The sequence below is a fragment of the Oryctolagus cuniculus genome, chromosome 14 (genome assembly GCF_964237555.1).
Source record: "Oryctolagus cuniculus chromosome 14, mOryCun1.1, whole genome shotgun sequence".
In the NCBI taxonomy this organism is placed as follows: domain Eukaryota; kingdom Metazoa; phylum Chordata; class Mammalia; order Lagomorpha; family Leporidae; genus Oryctolagus; species Oryctolagus cuniculus.
In genome coordinates, this window is record NC_091445.1 from 20,802,657 (window position 1) to 20,825,401 (window position 22,745).

Here is a 22,745-nt window from a genome sequence, read left to right on the forward strand (position 1 = left end):
AACTGGATTCTGAAAATTGAAAACCCTGTAGAAAAAGAGACATGTGCCTCCACAATTAAAATCAGATCTGCTTCTGGACCTGCTATGGTTTGTATGTCTCTTCATGTCTTGGCTTTGCAGTTTGACCTTGGAAGGATGCTGATCATCTGCTGCTCTAGCTGACATGCTCCCTGTTCACTTCTCAAAGCTTAAGTGCCAACCTAAGTCTCCCTGATAAGGTCAGGAAAATCAGCAGGGTGCCTGAGGGACTTACTCCTAGAGTAGATGTAAAGGAATGTTGTAAAACAAGCTGGTATCTCATCTCCCTGTTGGATTTGTAAATGTATGAGATCCCTCCTCCATCTGCTGCCCTGGGTGGAAACCTCACACTGCGGTTTTTATCCATCCGACTCGGGAACCCTGTGTATAAATTACTGAGGAGACACAGCTTCCTTCCTCCTTTGCTCTCAGGATTCCTTCCTGGTTTGGGAGGAATCATGCATTCTCTCATCCCTGAGGCATCCATGTTGGAATTCCACTGCCTCTGTGACAGTGTGGGGAAGTGGGACCATTAAGAGGTGATCAGATCACGAGGGCCCGACTCTCATGAACTGAGTGATGTCATTATTTCAGGAGTGGGGTAGTTATCAGAAGAGTGGATTCCTGACAAAAAGTGCTGAGTTCACAGTGGTTCCTCTCTGTCACACACACTCCCTCGCCGTGTGATCCCCTTCATTGTGTCATAATGCAGTGAGCAGGTGCCTGTCAGATGCCATTGTTGTACTTGTAGACCTCCTGGCTTGCAGAACTGTAGGAAATTCATTTCCGTTCTTTATAAATTAGCCAGTCTTTGGGATTCTGTTATGGCAGCAGACTATGAGCAAACACAATACTTCTCACAGAACTTTTCAGATGATTCTTCTTTCTGAAAACGGACATTATCAGGACTATGCTTCCATAATTAGTTCAAAATTGTTCTTTAGGGTAAGTACAAGCTGATGGATGATAAAACTTCCTTTCACAAACTGAGAAAGATTTTACTGAATTGCAGGTAGGTGAGATGGAAGTACCCATAGCAAAAAAGCCCTGGGCTAAAAATTGCTCCTTAATGTGTTGCCCAATGTGAATTAATACTATAACTAGTATTAAAACAGTATTTTACACTTTATGTTCTGTGTGGGTGCAAACTGATGAAATCTTTACTTAATATATACTAAATTGATCTTCTGTATATAAAGATAATTGAAAATGATTCTTGATGTGAATGGAATGGGAAAGGGAGCGGGAGATGGGAGGGTTGCGGGTGGGAGGGAAGTTATGGTGGGGGGAAGCCATTGAAAACCGTAAACTGTGCTTTGGAAATTTATATTTACTAAATAAAAGTTAAAAAACAAACAAAAAATTGCCTACTGAATTCCACTCTCTTTCTTTTAAGACCTAAACAACCTAAATTCATCAATTCCTAGAGTGTTCCTCCCTAACACCACTCACTTTCACCAGAGTAATTCCTGACATTACTGTAATTCCTCCCTGCCACACCTCCAGATATCTCTCATTTGATCCATGACTTTTTAATAAAATCAATTCATAACATATAGTAAAATTTTCCTTACCCGGTTTTGTTGGGGAAAAATAACTAAAATATACACTTGCTGTACCAGCTGTTCTCTAACTTAATCCTCACAATCCCCAAAGTTGGACAACTTTATCCTCATTTTATATATTATGACATTGAAGTTTAGTGAGTTAAATCACTTTTCTCTAGATTAGAGTTAGTTCAATTGCTTGCCCTAAGTGTAATTCAAACCTGCATCTGTTTGATTCTATAATCCACCATCTTTTCACTATACAATTCCAAACAAGTCAGTAATTCTTTCAAAGTCAGCACACAGATCTCAGCTTTATTCTAAAATTTTTATAAAGCAAACCTCATTTTGAATTTTAAAGTAATTTAATTTCTAAAGTTCCTAATAGACAACTTCCTACCGTGTTTGCACCACATGGCTGGGTGTAGGATGTGGACTCTCAGAACCCACATTACGGAAACTCAAAGGTAATTCGCTCTGTGACTCCCCATTGGTAATCTGTAAGAAATTAAGCTAAGACCACCCAACTTGTCATGCCTCAGTTGTTACTGACCTGAGCCATTCTCACATCAATGGCCATAAGGTAAAACATGATGTGTTCTATGCTCACCCTGCTGGACAGTGCTGTTGCTTTTGAACATTTTGAAAAACACATGCTCTAAAAGCATCTGCCCACATTGCTATGCAACAGCAATTTTCAATGGCCCATGCTCGAGATGAATGGAAACCCAGGATGTGTCCATCACATCTTGCAAGGCCCTGGAGATTAATGGGACCAGATGTTCCCAGGAGTTGTGGGGAAGGAACAATGGAATGCCTTTCTGCTCTATCCATTTCCTTCCCTCTCTTGTTTGCTGGAACAAATGGCATAATATAACGTTGTGCATAAGCAGAGCTACTCCATGTAATTCAGAAGGTGTTACATCTGAATTGCTATGTGACCATATAAACAATCAGGGACCCCCGCAGGAAATTCCAATAACCTGTTTTATCAAATAAATAAACAAGGAGCAATTGGCAATAAAATAAAAGAGTTCAGGCATGACCCATGTGACACTCAGCAAAGATGTAAAATTTTAGAAACTCTGTATGGGTGATGGGAGTATGAGTTTCAAAAACAGGGATGCAAAGGAATGTGAATGTTGAGCTACAGTGAAAAATGATCAACTGTAGTCTCCTGAAGTGACCTTGAGGAGACAATCTGTCCTGAAATTCACCGTCAGAGGCTTGTCTCTTCCAAAGCAAAGGAGTACCCAAAGGGCCAAGCCAAGGAAGCTCTCAACACTTGCCTTCAATGCCCTGCATCTCAGAGAAGCCGTAGGGAAGACGGAGTGGAGGATAAGGAAATGCAATCATGCCTCTCACCAAGCTGATGGAAATCCCCCCTGTGGTAATCACTAGGCAGCTGTGGAAGAAGAGCATTTAATCTAAATGTAAAGTAGGGCATCATGGGGACGGTCCAGGGTTCAGTCCACCAAGGGGAAACGAGGCTTCTTACTCGTCCCTTCCCTGGAAATGAATCAATGTGTTCAGGGTTGAAACTCATCAGCGCACCCCTGTTTTCACTCTCCCCACAAACAGATAAGAAGTCTGTAATTTTGACTGAGAATGAACACCCTGCACACTCGATGATTTGTGGCTGATAATGCAATTGGTTCCAACAGTGTGATGTGAGCTCACACACAATGTGAGCAATCAATTCATGAAATAACATTTCTTCAGGTACAATACTGCTCCTCCACGGCACGCATGAAGAATTCTGGGCACAAGGCAACTCTACCACAGGGGATCAGCTGCTCCATTGTTGAGAGCTTCCTTAGGAGCTGCATCAAAAGGTAAAAAGGCCCAAGAAAAGGCTAATTTTTCCTTATGAGGAAGTTTACAGAGATAATTAGGTATCATAGAAACTAACTCTGCAATTCAGAGAGCAGCTTCTAAGGGACTCCCCTTTCTTTTTTTTTTGACAGGCAGAGTGGACAGTGAGAGAGAGAGAGAGAGAAAGGTCTTCCTTTGCCGTTGGTTCACCCTCCAAAACAACTGACGTGCTGCAGCCGGCGCACCGCGCCTATCCAAAGGCAGGAGCCAGGTGCTTCTCCTGGTCTCCCATGGGGTGCAGGCCCCAAGGACCTGGGCCATCCTCCACTGCACTCTCTGGCCACAGCAGAGAGCTGGCCTGGAAGAGGGGCAACCGGGACAGAATCCGGCACCCCGACCAGGACTAGAACCTGGTGTGCCGGCACTGCAAGGCGGAGGATTAGCCTAGCGAGCCGCTGCGCCGGCCAAGGGAATCCCCTTTCACAGCAATGCTAGGCTATTCATCTCCTTGCTCTGGAAACTTAATTCTGTATCCAAAATGTTGCTTAGCACGAGACTTAAAGCATGAAACATTTTTTCATATTTTCTCCCTTGTCCTTATTGACTGCATTTCTCTTTGGAAGAACCATTCCCAGGCCTGAAGCCTCCTTCAAACTCCATGTCCGGGGATTGGGGGGCAGCGGGGGCAAGGAGATCCCTCCTCCTGTCTGAGACTTCTCATTGGATGCAGTTGAAAAGAAAAGAAAAAAAAAAACATAAAAACAGGCACAGGAGGCTGCAGAGGGCTGATGGTCTCTTCTGCTCATCGTGCTGGAATTCTTACCTGGGCCAGACTCTCAAGTGCAGGGGACTAATTTGAACAGAAGAAGGTTGCATGATTGGAAAAACTTGTCTTTCCGCCTCCTCCTCCCCTTCTCCTCTTCCTCCTGCTTTTTCTCCTCCTCCTCTTCCTCCTCCTTGACGCTCCTTCTTTTCTCTCTCACTCATTTCTGTCTCTAGTATCCGTAGCTCTACCTCCCTGTCCGTCCTCATCTCACTGGTTTTCCTACAGGCGATAGAAATTCTCTTCAGTGCCTACAGGATCATGCATTTCAAATTCAATGCCTTGACTTGGTCCACTGCTTCAGTGACCAGTAAGCTGCCCAGTCCTGAAGCTCCTATTAAGAAACTTACAGTTATACTTTGCCAGTCCTACAGGTGATATTTAAATTTCTCATCTCCTTCATTCCTGCCTTATTTCCTAACATTACCCAGCTAAAGAAGAAAAAGGCTCTTTTTATTAAATCTCAAGATCTACACCTTGGTTAAAAAAAAAGAAAAAGAAAAACTATATGAAAATGCTGGAGAGTGTGGGTATTTAGCTCAGTGGTTAAAACACCACTTGGGAAGCCTACAGCATCCTATACTAGCGCAGTGCCTGGGCTTGAGTTCCAGCTCCATTTCCAGTTCCAGCCTCCTGTTAATGTGCACCCTGGAGGCCGGCGCCTCGGCTCACTAGGCTAATCCTCCACCTTGCGGCGCCAGCACACCGGGTTCTAGTCCCGGTTGGGGCACCGGATTCTGTCCCGGTTGGGGCACCGGATTCTGTCCCGGTTGCCTCTCTTCCAGGCCAGCTCTCTGCTGTGGCTAGGGAGTGCAGTGGAGGATGGCCCAAGTCCTTGGGCCCTGCACCCCATGGGAGACCAGGAGAAGTACCTGGCTCCTGCCATCGGATCAGCATGGTGCGCCGGCTGCAGCGCGCCGACAGCGGCGGCCATTGGAGGGTGAACCAATGGCAAGGGAAGACCTTTCTCTCTCTCTCTCTCTCTCTCTCTCTCTCACTGTCCACTCTGCCTGTCAAAAAAATAATAAAAAAAAATTAAAAAAAATGTGCACCCTGGGAGGCAACAGATGATGGCTCAACTACCTGGGTCCCTGTCACCCACATGGAACATTTGGATTGAGTTCTAGCCTCCTGGCTCAGCCTTCACTGCTGAAGGCATTTGGGTAGTGGACTAGCAGTTGGAACATCTTTCTCTTTCCCTCTCTCTTCAAATAAATTAAAAAACAAAACAAAACAAAACAAAATATTGTTAATGCCGAATACAAATTTGAGATTTTAGTTAATGATACCCTACTACATGTTGTCACCTATATTTATTCACTAGATTTGTTTGGCTTTTCTGCACTTCAGAGCATTACATAGGGAAAAAGTATGAACTGGTGTTGGACCCAATGATCTTTACATAGAGTGACTATTCGTTTCAAATAAGAAAATGAGAGTAAGGTAGAGAATGGTGTTAATATGGATACTGGGACAAAATGGATGTACCAAGGCTATTCCAGGAAATGGGATTTATTGGCCTCTGTTTCTATGATGCTTGCCAACCTGAGAGTGTCTATGAAATCTCCACTGTCTGTTGTTTTGTTTGTTTTTTTTTTTTCTTTCTCTCTTCCTAATGAGGTTCCAATGCAGCTGCCTAGCTTAAATGAGAAGCTCTATTAACAAAGTTTTTAATTAACTCTTAAAGCTGTTTCAAGTAGATTAAAATATCTGAACCATGTCTATGACCATGCGTTTGTTTATGTCCTCGTCTTTTCTCTATGAAATTTCCCTAAAGGGGGTATTTTACTTGCCAAGAGGAGCGTTTGAAAAGTTAGAGACCCCAAGTGACATCAAGATAATTACAAGTCGAATTGCTGTGTGATCAGCACTATGTGGGAAGCTGCCTCCCATCTCCGCTTCATTTTGGAGCTGACATAACCATCGTGTGTGGTATTGAGAACATCTGCTCCCAGGATTCCCAGGGAGAGAGTGTCATGAATCACTGCTCCCAAAAAGATGCACATTTTTGCTGAGTTGACTTCAACTTCACTTGAGCTCTTACAAGTCCCTAAAGATGTATTGAAAATTCACTCGAGGGTGTTTGCAGTAAACAAGTAATGTTTTATAACCGAAGACTGACTGGAGTTGCCATGTCACTTCAGAGAAGCAAGACGACGGGGTCTCCCTTGGGCAGGGCGTATAATTGTATTCTCCCTTCCCTCTCACAGTGCTCAGTATTACTTGGAAAAGTCCCAGGGAGTCTGAAATGCAAAACAGCTATTTTCTGCTATCAGTGAAGTTGCAATTTTATTTTCTAAGAAGAGTTACATATCTCTTTTTTTTAAAAAAAAAGAACAAAAGATAGAAAGAGAGAGGAGAGGAAGGAAGGAAAGAAGGAAAGGGAGAGAGAGAGAGAGAGAGAGAGAGAGAGAGATTTTCATGTCCTCAGAAAGTTTATATTATTTCTTGACAATAAGAATTGTCATCCTAGCCAAATCCTGAGAAACTAATAATTTCCTCCACTCTCTGGGTGACACAGAAATACCCTGGATGAAAATGTTATATTTACACTAAGTTAAAGTATTAAAGTCAAGGAACCAAGCCAGATTGCTTAGATTCAAGTTCCTAAAATGGCATGGGATGAAACAGCAACTCTTTATCCTAAATTATTTCCCTTTCCTTTGGCATAATTTACACGGTAGATAAATTATAGCCAATATGATTTAACCTAGCTAACAACATAGTCTTATCTGATTAGAGGGGCAGCAAAATTAAAAACAAGATACTATAAAAGCTGTTTCTGCTGTTTGTTCTTCATATTTCTCCCCAGAACGGGATTTTCATTCTTATTCCTCTGGTATTGACACCACTTCATATTTTCTCCCAATTATTGGGAACAACTATAAACACAATGTAAAATTTCTAGCAAATTAATTCTTATATAAACTTGTCTTTATTTTAGAATAGTCCTGTATTTATATAAAAGTTGTTAGGATGGCACAGTGTGTTTAGGTATACCCTGGCTCAATTTCCCCTCATGTTAGCATTCTACAGTACTATTTTTGCTCAATTTGTTTCACCTTTTGTTATCAAGAGCTCAAGCAGTTGCATATCTGCATTGTTTTGTTGCGTATCTCCTTACTTTTTCATACTATGAGATGCTCCAGGCACATATTTTATTTTCTCTATCACAGCTTGTCAGGATCCCTAGTTTCTATTATAGAAGAATGGTACTAGAAATAAATGTCTTAGGACAAGATGAGCTCAGTACTCATGGCATATCACTGCTTCTCACCCTTCTCAACAAACAGCTGAAAAATACATGAATTGGTTCTCAGCCAGGTATACATGCATATCTGTAGCTACTCTTTTATTTATCAATTCCTACCTATATAAGTTAAACAAGAGATCACACTGCTGTCTCTGACTTTATTCCAGCATCACATGGCTCATTCCAGCCTTATTGCTGTATTATCTGTAACCTCCTACTCCAGTAATGAGAATCCTGGCTCCCACCCTCACCATCCTCTAACTATTTACCCAGTCTCGGTACAAATATGCGGCAGTTTCAGAATTGGTAACCCATAACCCTTGAGAAAAAAGCTTTATCAGCTAGAGTACAAAGTTCCCATACATTTTCCTTTATTTTTAGTCTTATAGTTTCCAGTTGAATCACAATTTTCCCAGGTAATTGAAATCAGAGCCTTTTTCTCTCCTTCAATGAGTTTATGTTAAACATGTGTCATATTGTTAGAATCTTTTGCCAGTTTACATTCTGTCTTATAATCTCTGATCTCCTGATTAATATATGGATTTATTTTTAGTGTGCATACATTAAGATGCACTACTAGGTAGAGTACAGATCTAATGGTCATAATGAATGCACAATGACATATAACTGTGAGCACATTACCATGGAAATCAATCCCAATATGCTAGAAATAATCCCTTGTGCTTCCTAATTATAAGCAAAAAGCTAAATTTTCACATATTTAAAAGTTTCCACCTGTATTACTTTTTAAATTTATTATAAGATCCTTATTAGCAACTAAATCAAAATGCAAGTACAAAGTACTTTCCATTTACCATCTACTAAATAGATTTAAATATCTTGCTGATATTTTATTGAAGAAAAGAATAGAAAATAATTCAAGAAGAAAGCAAAGAACAAGAACAACCATCTATGTTAAGGATTAGAGATGGCTCCATGAGCAAATTGATAGCTATCCCCCAGTTTCCCAGGTTTGTTTTGCCTTCTGTGTTTCTACAGCAAGCTACCTTCACATTCCTTACTATAAGAAAGTGAGGCATTATTCCGGCCAGCGCCATGGCTCAATAGGCTAATCCTCCACCTTGCGGCGCCAGCACACCGGGTTCTAATCCCGGTCAGGGCGCCGGATTCTGTCCCAGTTGCCCCTCTTCCAGGCCAGCTCTCTGGTGTGGCCCGGGAAGGCAGTGGAGGATGGTCCAAGTGCTTGGTCCCTGCACCCCATCGGAGACCAGGATAAGTACCTGGCTCCTGCCATCGGATCAGCGCGGTGCGCCAGCCACAGCGCACCAGCCGTGGCGGCCGTTGGAGGGTGAATCAATGGCAAAAGGAAGACCTTTCTCTCTGTCTCTCTCTCTCTCACTGTCCACTCTGCTCACTCTGCCTGTCCAAAAAAAAAAAAAAAAAAAAAAAAAAAAAGTGAGGCATTATTCTAACATAGGTAGAAACAAAAGAGTATGTCGTATGTCTATAGATATTTCAATAGGAAAAGCAGTAAGACTTGAAATGGGGAATAGGGATGGGATGTTTTCCCGGGTCTCCTACTGAAGTCATTCTGAAAACACAACAAATATCACTTTGTGCCATACCATTGAGCTATACAATCATTAACCTACATCCCAAAGAAAACTGAGAACTAAAATGGGAACAAATTGCTTGGTTTCTTCAATTTTCCTAAAGGCCCAGACTTCGTTCATAAATGTAAGGACATTTTCCAGAGGTCCAATGACATTAGCTTTGGAACACTTGGGGTGTTTCATGTCTACTGTTGAGAAAGTTGGAGGAGCATCCCAGATTGTAACTAGTCTTTCAGTTCTGAGAGGACCTCTTTCTCATCTTCAAGTGTTCTCATGACTGACTCTAAATATATTACACTTCTATGTGTGAATATGATCATGTACTTGTATCTTATTGAGATTTAAAGCACACACCAAAAAAATGAACAGGTCAAGTGGACAGGTTAAGTTACTGTTATGGCTGTTTGTATTCCCATCAGCAATGTAGGAGAGTTCAAATTCGTCCAGATTGTCACCAATACTTGTTAATATTAATATTTTTCATATTGGCCATTCTAGTGGGTATGTAATAGTACATTCATTCTCAGTATCTGTGGGGCATTGTATCATTACCACCTTGAAGACCTATATCCATAGATGCTGAAGTGCCTTAAAAAAAGTTACCATTGAAATTCACAGTTTCATTTCATGTGTCTTCATAATTTCTTCCATTAAGTCACTTAACTAATTTAGGAATTTAAACTGAATAAACTCAACCATTTTGTTTTTCCATATTTAGTGATCCTGATGACTGCCATTATACAAAAAAAATTTCTGAAAATTCATCTAATACATCTAAAATTGTATGAGATAACATCCAGAACAAAGTCTTTTTTTTCTATTGCCATGTTAGTTGCATTGTTTCCCTTATTTAGCACCAGTCTTGGACTATATTTTTAACAAATGAAATTTCGTGCAAGCTGTCAATTCAGGATACAAAAGGATTTATCTCTTTTAGAAAGCAATTTCTAACCTCAAGATTAGTTTATGTCACATATCTTTTTCCTCCTAAAATACAGAAGACATCTAGGGCATTGGATGGGAACAAACCAATCATTTTGGGCTATCAGTTTCTCATGAATACTGTACTGCGTCTGACTAAGAATTTGAAAAGATCAGTCATGTTCTGCTGGAAACTTTGAATGAGACAGAGAAAAATGTATTATCTATTGGCTGGGGGGAAATATCTTTGGACAAAATCAATTTAGAAGCACAGAATGATACAGATTATGCTAGTACTCAGTTGTCTGATTTTTCACTTTTTTAAAAAAAGATTTTTATTTATTTATTTGAGAGGTAGAGCCACAGACAGTGAGAGGGAGAGACAGAGAGAAAGGTCTTCCTTCCATTGGTTCACTCCCCAAATGGTTGCAATGGCTGAAACTGCACCAATCCAAAGCAAGTAGCCAGGAACTTCTTTCAGGTCTCCCACATGGATGCAGGGCCCAAGGACTTGGGCCATCTTCTACTGCTTTCCCAGGCCACAGCAGAGAGCTGGATCTGAAGAGGAGCAGCCGGGACTAGAACTGGCACCCATATGAGATGCCGGCATGACAGGTGGAGGATTAACTTACTGCGCCACAGCTCCGGCCCCTGATTTTTCACTTTTAATACAACAAAGTCCAGACGTGGATGATGGTTTAGTAGGACCTATCATGTAATTAGGTATGTAAGGACTGCACAAATAGCCTTATGCATTAAATTTCATCTTACTGGGAGAAGTGACCATGAGCCATAAACATTCTCTCGCACTTGGGCAGCTACCTCAGGTAATGCCTGTGACCAATGAGAAAGTATTAGATGAACTTGTAGTACTGAACATGGAGAATTCTTCCTAACAGTATATATTCCTATCCCAAGCACCAGAGGGACTTCCTATCTGCTCCTCTCATTTATGGCATTGCTTCCTTATGTAAGGCTCATAGCACTTCCACACTCCCTCATCTATCCCACACTTTACATGACAGATGTGGGACAGAGCACAGGGTGACAAGCCAGGAGTGCTTTGCAGAGTAAACTGTCTTCCTTCCACTAGGAGAATAGCTGGAAAATAGGTTAATGTAAATCCGACAGAACACTGAGGTTGGTGTTGCAAAGGTTCGTTTTCAGGATCTCAGTCTTTCTACGCTTGTTAAGGAACTTGAGGCAGAACTACAGAGAGATGGAGAGAGAGGAGAGCTAGAGACCAAGAGAGAGATAGAGAGAGAGAGAGAGAAGAGAGAGAGGAGAGAACGGATGAGATAGTCCATCTGCTGGCTCACCTCCAAATGACTGCAGCAGCCCAATCTGGGCCAGGCGGAAACCAGCAGCCTGGATCTCTATTCGGGTCTCCCATGTGGACTGCAGGATCCCAAGCACTTGGGTCATCTTCCACTGACTTCCCAGGCACACTATCAGGAAGCTGGGTAGGAAGCAGAGTATCCAGGTCTCAAACTGGCAATCCGATATGGGATGCTTATGTTGTAAGTGGTGACTTAACCCCCGTGCCACAAAGCCAGCTCCTGCCCACTTTCTTGTAAATCTTAAAAACATGGTTATTGATTTCCTTGTAGCTCAAACATTCTAAGATAATGCTTTTATATGAACAAATTATATATAGTGAGCAATAAAAAGATTTTCTCAAAATGTGTTATTGCTGAAATAATGCTCAAGTGTGATGATATGTTAATCTAATGCCACTTAGATTATTCATAAAAATTAAGAAAATTTCTTGTCTGTGTTTCTCCTCCATGTTCCTGCTTCTTTACCATCCATTATAGCATAACAGCCAGTAATGAAGTGGAGCCACTCTGGCCAATATTTTAAAGTCTTGAAAATCCCACCTGTAGTCATTTCCTTCTGCTGTGAATCCTCCTAAAGACTGGTTTGGTACTGTGCATTCTGATTTTCTGGAAATATCAGTTTTTCCTATGTGGAAGTGGTTCACATAATCAAGCAAGGAAATTTGTTCCTTTAAAAAAATGGTCTATAAAGTCCAGTATTCAGAAACTGCGCAAAAATATACACATTTGGTCTGAGATTTCTGAAGTGGTTATAGTCTTGGTGTGTCATGACGGAGAGAATTACCTTCATATCACAGAGAACAACTATTATTAATGACTCCAGAAGATGGTATGGGTTGGCTCTAAATATCGAGTCTAAAAGATGGTACTACAATTCCACAGATATCCTGAATCTCTGTGAGTCATAGGCTCAGTGGGATCATCTGCTTATGGCACACCTGTTGTTTCAGTGTGGCTTCAGCGTCCTAGGGACTCACTCTTCCTCAAGTCACAGGAAGTGCAGGTAGCCTATGCAGTCTTTCTTCAGTATCCACAGAGATTGGTTCCAGGACTTACATGGGTTACCAAAACCTGAAGATGCTTAAATCCTCTGTATAAAATGACGTAGTTTTTGCGTAGAATGCATCTACCCATATACTTTAAGTCATCTCGAGTATATGTACAATACTTAATACAACGTGAATGGTATGTAAATGGTTGTACAATGTGTTGTTTAAAGAATGGTGACAAGGCCTAATTACATAGTATACACCAGTAATGGCATACCCTCCTGTGTCTTATGTTGCTTGAATCCAGAGAGGCAGAATCTGAGCATGGGGCGGGGGTGATTATATAATATTTCATACCTGATCCTGGCCTTCCCAAGGACGATGGAGGTGGAAAATAATTGGTGAGCAAATGAGCAGACATTGCGATTAGAAAAGGCAAGAAAATGGCAGAATTGAGTAGTAGCAGTGTCATAATTACAACCTCCAAATCTTCCAGAAAAGGAGATAATGAGAGGCTAGCTAGGGAGCCAGAGCGTGGGCAGAAACTACTTGGCTGTTAATCAGCAAATGTATGGAAGACTTCTGAGACAAAAAATCTATGGGAGGTGATGACCAACTGAGAATTATTTGAGATAAGAGGCTGCTGTGCATGGATTTGAAAAGAAGGTTCATTATATAATTTTTAAAAAAAAAAAAAAAAAGCCCCACAATTGTGTGGAGAAAAAACTTTTCCTCCACAAACTCTAAAACTGTGCCATTGAAGACAAGACTCTAAAGCTATCAAATGAGTTGGAAATAAATCACTTAGGCAAGGTGAAGAAGATTACTGAGTTTAATATAGCTATCAGGAAATTGTTTCTTATTATCTCAACACCAAATTTCAAGTGACACAAACTTAGAATGAGTGAAAATATATCAAACACACAATCCAATGTCAAAGGTGTGGCTTCACAGAGCATTCTTTTTGCCACTTATCTTTCTTAGCCAGCGTTTAATCAGCTGGGATTATCTTTAAGGATCAACAATTTATTTGGGTAATAGATCCCTTACAAATTTGTATCTCAGGGTTGGGTGGAGGGCGTTCCCTCCCCACGCATTGCCAGGTCCCTATCACCTTTCTGAGCTCATGCAGAGTCTGCCAACGTGGCGGCGGCGTCTTCCCAACACCTCTCACCTTCCGTGGGTGACTGCCTTAGTCACAGCCCTGATGAAGAGTCTTTATTGTTTCCCAATCTCTTCCCTGACCTTGTTTATTTTAAACAAACCACTCTTCCTCTTTACCTTGACGATGTGTCTTAAAGTTGCAAAGGCAAAAAAAAAAAAAAAAAACTTTCAGAAACTAAATAAGCAATAAGTACAGTGCCCACTACAACAATCTTTTAAATTTAAATAGCATTGAAACCTTGATTCCATGTGAGTGAAAACAAGGCATGATGGTCCCCGGTATCATCTGCTTCCTTCCTCAGTGGATGCTGATGCTCAGACCTTACTCCAGGCCTGATGGGCACCAGCTCCAGGCACTTCCTTGGCTCAAGGATCTTTTATCTCTTCCTCCTAGTCTTTTTTCATTCCAGTCCAAAGAGACTCTGTCCTGGGTTTTGTGACATGTCAGCTACATGACCTTACTTCCTGAGTTTCTAAGGGGAGAAATGTCCATTCACTGTCAACTCCTTTGTCATTTCTGAAAGTCAATGGGTTGCAATGGTTGTATACTATCCCTATTCAGTTTACTCATTTCTCCTCAAAAATTTCATAGAAATGCATATTATGAAAAATTATCCACAAATTCTTTATATATGTGTATATATTTATATATTTATATCTATTAAATATTGCTTTATATTTTCCAAGAATAAGTATATGCCAAGAATAAGTATATTCCAAGAATAAGAATATTCCAAAAATAAACTTACAGTAGGACAAGGAAAAGTCCTTCTGGGACAGCGTGAGGAGTGACAGTGATAGTGGTACAGTGCATGACACAGCAGGGTCACCCTGTGCAGTCACCCGTGCTACGTAACACCACAATTTCTGGCAGCCACACAGAAAGCTTCATACAGCTTGTCCCACTCACAGGTCCTGCTGTCTTGTATGGAGTTCCTTTTAAGTTAGTCTGGGCCCATCTCATGCACAGGACCCTCATTTATGTTGTCAGACTATCTCAGCCTGCTTTTAAATGCCAGCCTGCTACTCTGCCTGTTCCTATGTCAAAGTTTCTGCCTCCACTACATCTTCAGCCAAGCTTTGTTTCCTCACAGAAAAGCACCTGTAGGCCTCAGCTCACTTCCAGAGAAGTTTCTAAACTCTGTGCTCAGGCTCAGAGCTCTGCCCAAGACCCCAGCCAGACCCTCTCAGGTGCTACATACAATTTCAGCCAGATGTTGGAAACACCTTGGGAACAGCTTACCATCACCAATGTACAGAGGAAAAGCATCATTGTACTAAGAATGAGCAATGATTAAAATAGCAAAATTTTTTGAGAAAGAAATTCACATTTATTTTTCCAAAGGTTAGTTTTCATTCCTTCAAAGAAGGTCCTTCTGAATGCTATGTGCTTATAACTTAGTTAAATATTTAAAAGCACAGTAATCTAAGGACTCAATTTTAAGTAGATGCAGATATAATCACTTTCAGCTAGAATATGAAAGTCATAAGAAAAATGTTGAATGTCACAAAAGAGAATTTCAACTTGGTAAGTTAACAAGAGAAAAATGTAGAATGGGTAGCTAAGCAACTGGGGTTGCTGAGTTCATGAGAGAATAGAGAATAACAAAAGCTTTAAATACCAACTAGACACAGTGTGGTATTTTTCCAACTAGTAGTTGTTTTTGAAAACATCATGGAATATTTCAAATATATAGAAGATAGAATTTGCAATTAGGAAAGTAACTAATTAAAGGGTGCTTATAAATTTATTCTAGAAATAAAAGTGAATCTCACCCCTTGAACTATACTGACAGATTACTTGAATATTCTGGTAATGATAATATCAATAAGGCTGTATATTTTTAATTAGGAATGACATGTCTCAATATAAATGCATAAATGTTTGCATTTCATGTTTATGAGTATTAATTGTACTATTCTCTCAGACCTGAACCATGATGATGTCACAACAGAGTAAAACCATAGGGAGGTTATTGACTAATAAGCTTTTTCCGGTTATCTGCAAGTATTAACTTTGTTTCCAAAAGAAAACTAGATTGACTATAATTACTAAATCTTCAAAATTAGAGAGAGATGATTTATGAAGTATCTGCCATGGTATCCATGTTTATCTTACAGAGAAATTTCCATTCTTCAAAGATTCCTTTCCTATAAAATTGAACTAAGAATAGATCTTTCCCAAATGAAGATATTCTTTTTTAAAAGATTTATTCATTTATAATTTGGAGCACAGAGTGACCGATAGAGAGAGAAAAGGATCTCTCATCCTTTGGCTCACAACGCGACCCAGAGCTGAGCCAGGCCCATCAGGACCAAGAGCTCCATTTGGGTCTCTCATTTAAGTAGCAAGGACTAAAGCATGTAGATTGTCTTCCACTACTTTCCCAGGCACATTATCAGGAAGCTGAATTAGAAATATTGCTATATGGATGAAGCCAAGACTCGAGCCAGTGTTCCAACGGTGCCACAATGCAGGCCTCAAATAAGATAACCTATCTAATAAAGATATCCTATCTAATAAAGATCATAAAACCCATTTAATGGTACAGGCATAGCATTGATTAGTAAAGCAGAGAGATAATATTTTTGTGAAAGCTATAATCAGAAAATGTTCTGGGGGCTGTCATTGTGGTGCGTTGTGTTAAGCCCCACTTTCAATGCCTGCATCCCATGTCAGAGTGCCAATCCAAGTCCTGGTGGCTCTGCTTCTGAATCCAGCTTCCTGCTAATGTGCCTGGGAAGGTAGTGGAGGATGGCTCAACTCCTGCTACCCAACATGTGGGAAATGTGAATGGAGGTCTTGGCTCTTGACTTCAGCTTTACCCAGACCTGACTGTTGCAGCCATTTGGGAAATGAATAAGAGGATGGAAGATTGTCTTTTCCTCTCTCTCTCTCTCTCTCTCTCTCTCTCTCTCTCTCTGACTCCCCCTCTCTCTGTATAGCTCTGCCTTTCAGAATAAAAAAAAATTTTTAAATAAAGTTTTCTAGGCATGCCAGTCTTGGTAAGCATCTCCTACAAGCACATAAATGTATCTACTGGCTGTTTCCTCCTACACTTCTTATCCTGGAAGCCTAGATCTTAAGAATAGAACCCCTGTCTTGAAACTGAGAAACTTCTTCACCATCCCCAGTGTTGGGACTCACCCTGAATTGCACTGGAGGTCACCCTTACCTCTGCATGTTACCATCTGAGCTCTGTTGCCATATTGAACTGCTTTCTTTTCTGGTTTTCTTCTGTTTGTTCGTTTTTTCCCCTCAATCACACATACCACCCATTACAAATCTCAAAAGCTTGGCTGGAAAGTAGAAATATGCAATGCTTGACAACTCATTAGGAGCTCTGAGTTTATCCATAAAAATCTGAACATGGAAAACAAGGAGGAAGTGAACAAGTTACAAAGTGCGTGTCTCTCCCCACCCAGAGCTGTGAGCCCTTCTCACTGTCCTAGACAGGGATCCCCTCATGTTCCTTGAACCAACAGACTGTGCATGCTCAAGTGTCTTAGGCCTTAGACCTTCACAGGGGAAGGCCACCAGGATGGACACTGCTAACGCTGTTCCTGCACATCTGGTTACCTCCTGGCATTACTCAATTAGATTTCTGAGGCCCAAAATACAACAAACTCAAAGCAGTTTCTTCATTGAGTAAACTTTGTGCAAGAGGAACAGGCTAGATGGATGAGGATTTTTAGGTACACTGTTTCAAAATAATTAATTGCATGAGTGGGGCTGATTACACAAATAAACATTTGGTGAGAAAAGCAAGTCACACCCTATATGCTAAATGATTCCACCCATCATCTGTTCCCAGGAGGATGAAAAGTCTGTGCCAGAACAAAGTCCTGGCAGGGATAGAACCTAGATTTGACGTTACAGCAGCTGTCAAAGAATAGATATCCATGTTAATCTTTCTGGACCCTTAGTTCCACAGCCAGAACATGATGCAATCATCTCTGAGCTCAGCACTTTTCATCCTTGTCACTTCCCTCCACATCAACTTTGCTTACCAATTACAACAATGTCTTGCGAGTATTGAATCATAATGTCTCACATTTCATAGCCTCACATACAATTTAGAGCATCAGAAATAACTGCAGCTCTAAATGGGGCTCCAGGTGTTCACAAAGTTCACAGAGCAGAGTGTTTGCTGCAGCCTGAAGAAGGGACTTGGGATTCTTGCATCCCATATCAGAGTTCCCGGCTTCCATCCGGGATCCTCTTCTTATTCCAGCTTCCTGCTAATGCATACCATGACAGGCAGCAGGTAATGCTTCAAATACTGGAGTCCTTGTCACTCACATGGCAGACCTAGATTGAGTTCCAGCCCTGACTTAGGCCTAGCCCAGCCCTGGTTGTTGTGTGCAAATGGGGAGTGAACAAGTTGCAAAAGAGACTTCTCCCCCCTCCCTTTCTCTCTGTCTCTCCAATGAACAATAATTTTTTTAAAAAATGGACAAGGTACTATTCTATGCTAGGTGCCCCAGAGGCAGATTGCCTGTATGAATTGTGGCTGCATTCTTTATTAGGAGAGTAACTTCAGTTAGCTATTGAATCTCCACATTCTTTAGTTGCCTTATGTGTGAAGCAGGAGTAATAGGACTATTTATGCCATAAAGTTTCTAGTGAATTAAGAGAGTTCATACATGCAGGGAATATGGAAGAGTGCTACACTCATATTCTTCACTACGCAGGCATTAGGCTCTTGTATTTTAGTGTCAGTACTTTGAAATCCATAGTGCTGTACTTCACCTTCTGAAATTGCAAAATGGCGTAAGATGCAGGTAAATGAAAGAACATGAAACGTGCCTACTATCGGTAAGAGTAAGAGTAAGATGAGAATAAGGAACTTCTGACTTTAGACAATCGTTTATGTCGATTTCTAATTCATGGGAAGAGCTAAAATACATACCATGGAGTTGAACAAGGTGAGGGCATGTTATTGTTGAAGAAATACCTGAACCAACTTCCCTGAAGATAAGACATTTCAACCGCCAAGTCACGTCCATCACAGGAAACACGCTGCGGTTTCTGTCCTGGGCATCTCCAGTCTCTAGTCCCAGGCGTGGTGATGTCTCCCTCAGCCCTTTCACTTTGCCAGGGCTCATCTTATCCACTCCCTGACTTGAACTTTCACAGAGAAACACGAACTCTGCTTGAGCAGCAAGTCTTCACACTGTAGATTCAGGACCTTCTGCACTCTTAGGAATTACTGGTGGTGGGAACTGAGCTGCAGTGGGTTCAGTTGCCTCTTGGGACATCCTCATCCCACATAGCAGTATCAGCTCCACCACTTCTGATCTAAGTTCCTCCTAACGAGCCTGGGAGGCAGAGGATGATGGCCCAAGTACTTGGATCCCTGCCATTCACATGGGAGAACTGAGTGGAATTTTTGTCTCCTGCCTTTGGCCTGGCCCAGCCCTGTCTGTTGTGGCCATTTAGGGAGTGAACCGGTAGATAGAAGATTTTTCTCTCTCTCTGTTGTTCTGCCTTTCAAGTAGATGAAAATAAGTAAACAAAATTAAAAAAAAAAGTTAGCTGCTTATAAAAGAATTTGCCACTGAATCCATAGGTTTTTTTTTTTTTGGTGTGGTTTATATTTATCTATATTTAATAAAATCTAAATTCCAATTGAGAATTTATAAAGTATATATTTACTCATTACTTATTTATTCAAATTAAAATAACCATGATAAATCCATTACATGTCACTGTCACTGTGAATGACATATTTATGAAAAATTACTATATTTTCAAACTCAAAAATTCAGTGAGAAAAGTGTTACTTTGCATTTTTACCAATCTGTTAAATGTTTCATAGGAAAAGATAACTGGTTTCTCACATCTGCTTACACAGGTAGTCTGCTACAATGTTACTACTTATATAGCCTCTGGAAAGCTCTATAGGACATGTGATAAATGTGAAAAGGGAAAATAATATCTTAGTATTATCATGAAAATTTCAGATCCCCTGAAAGTATGTGGGGGCATCTCTAGGGTTCCCAAAAAGAAAATCACTGTCGTTGAGAATGAATTTGCTATTTAGCAAGTATTTACATGGCTGTACACTGCACTGTGGAGTTTGCAAATAAAATAAGATAGACAAAAGTTCAAAACATTTATAACCTTACTAAGGAAATGAAACATACACATACTCAAAATTAAATAACAGTATAAGGTAGTTATTTTTATTCTTTCCTTTCCTGTAGAATGCTAAGAAATTATACATGTTATCTCCCTACATGAGACTGTAGGCCATCAAATTAGGGGGAGAAGTCATAATAGTTCCTAGGGGAAAATATCACTGTAGACTGAAAAGACTTTAAGAACGGAGAAGGAACTTTAATTGGGCCATGAACAGTCTGTCAACCATAAACGGGGATTAAATACTGGGAAGCGGCTTCAAACAGCATGCTATGGTGTAGTGTATTCAGGGTCCTTCCAAGAGAACCAAGTGGTAGGAGAGGAAAACACATACAGAGGCAAAGTGCAAGAGGAGATTAAGATTAAGACTTACTTTCTGAATGGCTTACATTTTTCAAAGAGGATGTGTGTGGGGGGAGAGAGTGAACTTCTCTACGTAGATAATGGGAACCACAAATGCTTGTGAGCACTAAAGTAACATGAAACATGTCTGGTACAGCTAGGGGAGAAAGAGGATTGGAAAAAAGGAAGAGTAAGTTAGAAAGTGATGGAAAAATACAGCCATGGCATAGCCATCCAAGAACATTTTCAGGATGGTTTGATTTTGTGGATAAAGATAAATGATGTCTTCCACTACCAACTCACTCTTCTCACAACACTAACCAAGATCTCTTGCTATACAAAGTTGAGAAAGATGGGAAAGTGTGTATCACAAACACCCACACAAATTGTGAACAATAGCAGTTTTCAAATTCCATAGAGTGCCTCATAAACCAGTCCTCATGGTTTTACTATTATCCAAAAATTTCATAAGTTATGGGCTTTAGCTCCTACCATGAAATACCTACCCTGAGAGGTACTTGGGGCTTACAATGTGATTGGCATCTACTGCTGGTTTCTAGGGCATGCTGTTCTTAGGAATGTTCATCTGCCCTTGTATTTTCCATGCCAGTCAATAGCGTGGGTTTCTAAAAAATAAGTGGTAAATGGGAAATTAATATTGGTATTAGCAGTTATCACTTTGTTCTATCTATTAAGTGATTTTTTCAATAACAAAATATTATTAGTTATCATTTATCTAGTTTTAACTATGGGTCAGATATTTTTCTAAGCCATAGCAAGATTTCTTTCCCCAAATTCTTTTCCAGGTATGATACTTAGTGAGTCTTTTTTTTCTATGACATTGGCTGGAACTGCACATATGCCACATCAAAACCACATCAAACTGCAGGAGAAAGTGGAAAGCTGGGACTTGTAGCTTTCCAGATGTTCCAGTAGATGAAATAAGAAGTTGTTCTAAGTGACTTTGATGCTAACAACCACAGAGGGTTTTTTTTAAGATGTATTTATTTATTTGAAAGTCAGAGTTACACAGAAACAGAGAGGGGGAGATCTTCCACCCACTGGTTCACTTCCCAAATAGTCATGGCAGCCAGGGCTGGGCCAAGCTGAAGCCAGGAGCCAGGAATTCCATCCAGGTCTCCCACATGGGTGGCAGGTGCCCAAACACTTGACTCACCCTCTACTGCTCTCCCAGGTGCATTAGCAGAGAGCTGGAATGGAAATGGAGTAACCAGGACTCGAAGAAGTGCTCATATGGGATGCTGGCATCACAGGTGTCAGCTTAACCCACTGCACTTCAATGCCAGCCCCAACAACCACAGTTTGTCACAGCACCATGGTTGGCAACATTAGTGCTTCTGTGGGCTCTGGTGCTTTTACCTTGTGGGTCTCTTCCTCTATAAGAGGAAAACAAGCAAAAATATAGAATAATTTTTATGGTGACAAAATTAGAAAGACAAATACTTGTATATTAAAAGATACTGTCAACCGAAAAACTTACTTTTTTTCTTGATTTTCAAATAAATTAAATTTTTATGGGGCCCTAAAATTATTGTTAGTTATAAACCTTCTGTGTCTAATGGATAAGTTTGTCCAGACTCAAGGCACTATGCAGTAAACATATTTGGCTCCTGACCCGTCTACTTTCCAATGTCTTCCTCCCTCTGTTATCAGTTCTTATGCTTGTGTGTTTTCTGATGTCAAATTTCTGTTTTGTTTTGTTTTTCCATAGCAGGAGGCAGTTTCCCCTAACTGCCTCCTTGGTTTTGGGCTATGATCTGGGAACAATTCAATCCTGTCTAAAAGGAACACTAGCTCAGTAGTCAGGTGTTCTTTTCACTTCAATGCCAGCCTTATTTCTGGAAGGCAGAGTATCTTTTATTCCTCAGAAAAACTAATGCTATTTTTCTCAGTTACTTACCTTGTTATGATGACAGGATGCTTCTCTATTGCAAAGGAACACATCCCCAAGCTTTCCAGATTGAAACTGGCTCTGCTTTTCACACTCACTCTGTATTAAAACTGAACCTTCCTGCTCATGAGTCAATGACCTCTGCTATTCATAGCCATTGTTTCCACTTCTGCCTGACCAGGTCTCAACCATGGCTGACTCCAGATTTGTCTGCCATGCACTTATTTGAGAAACTGGTAAATGAGACACAATTCTTAGTTGCATGTGCCTGAAATTAAAAAGAAAACTTGGTGAGTGAGATCCAGCGGAAAGAACGGGCCATTAAAGAAGGAGATACCTTTCTCTGAAAGGAGAAGAGAACTTCCACTTCAACTATGGCCTTGTCTAAATAAGATCGGAGTTGGTGAACTCAAGAGGCTTCCATAGCCTTGGCAGCTCATGACAAGAGCCTCGGGTGATTACTGACATCATAAATAAGAGTGTCAATTGTTAAATCAACAATGGGAGTCACTGTGCACCTGCTCCCCATGTAGGACCTCTGTCCTTAATGTGTTGTACTATGTGAATTAACTGTAAAACTACTACTCAAACGGTACTCTATACTTTGTGTGTCTGTGTGGGTGCAGTCTGTTGAAATCTTTACTTAGTATATATTAAGTTGATCTTCTGTATATAAAGCTAATTGGAAATGAATTTTGATGAAGAATGGGATGGGAGAGGGAGTGGGAGATGAGATGGCTGTGAGTGGGAGGGAGGTTATGGGGGAAAAAGCTGCTGTAATTCAAAAGTTGTACTTTGGAAATTTATATTCATTAAATATAAGTTGAAAAAAGGAAAGTATTTACCAAAAAAAGAAAGAAAACTTGGCTAAATTGAAGTCATGAATTTTATTTTTGACTAGC

General features: G+C 40.6%; 1 long non-coding RNA gene across 3 annotated transcripts in view; it reads right to left on the reverse strand.

Moving 5' to 3' along the window:
* LOC127492781 (uncharacterized) overlaps positions 1–22,454 on the reverse strand; it is a 73,845-nt gene extending 51,391 nt beyond the window's left edge. Inside the window, exons 1-3 of one of the 3 annotated variants that reach the window (XR_011381943.1) lie at positions 21,853–22,454; positions 20,438–20,557; positions 11,271–20,088 (exon numbers count right to left, since the gene is read on the reverse strand). This is a non-coding gene — a long non-coding RNA (uncharacterized lncRNA). Of the gene's footprint in view, positions 1–11,270; positions 20,558–21,852 lie in introns of all 3 variants that reach the window. The other 2 variants (XR_011381944.1, XR_007922539.2) reach the window with 2 other exon arrangements.
* Positions 22,455–22,745: the final 291 nt, after the last annotated feature.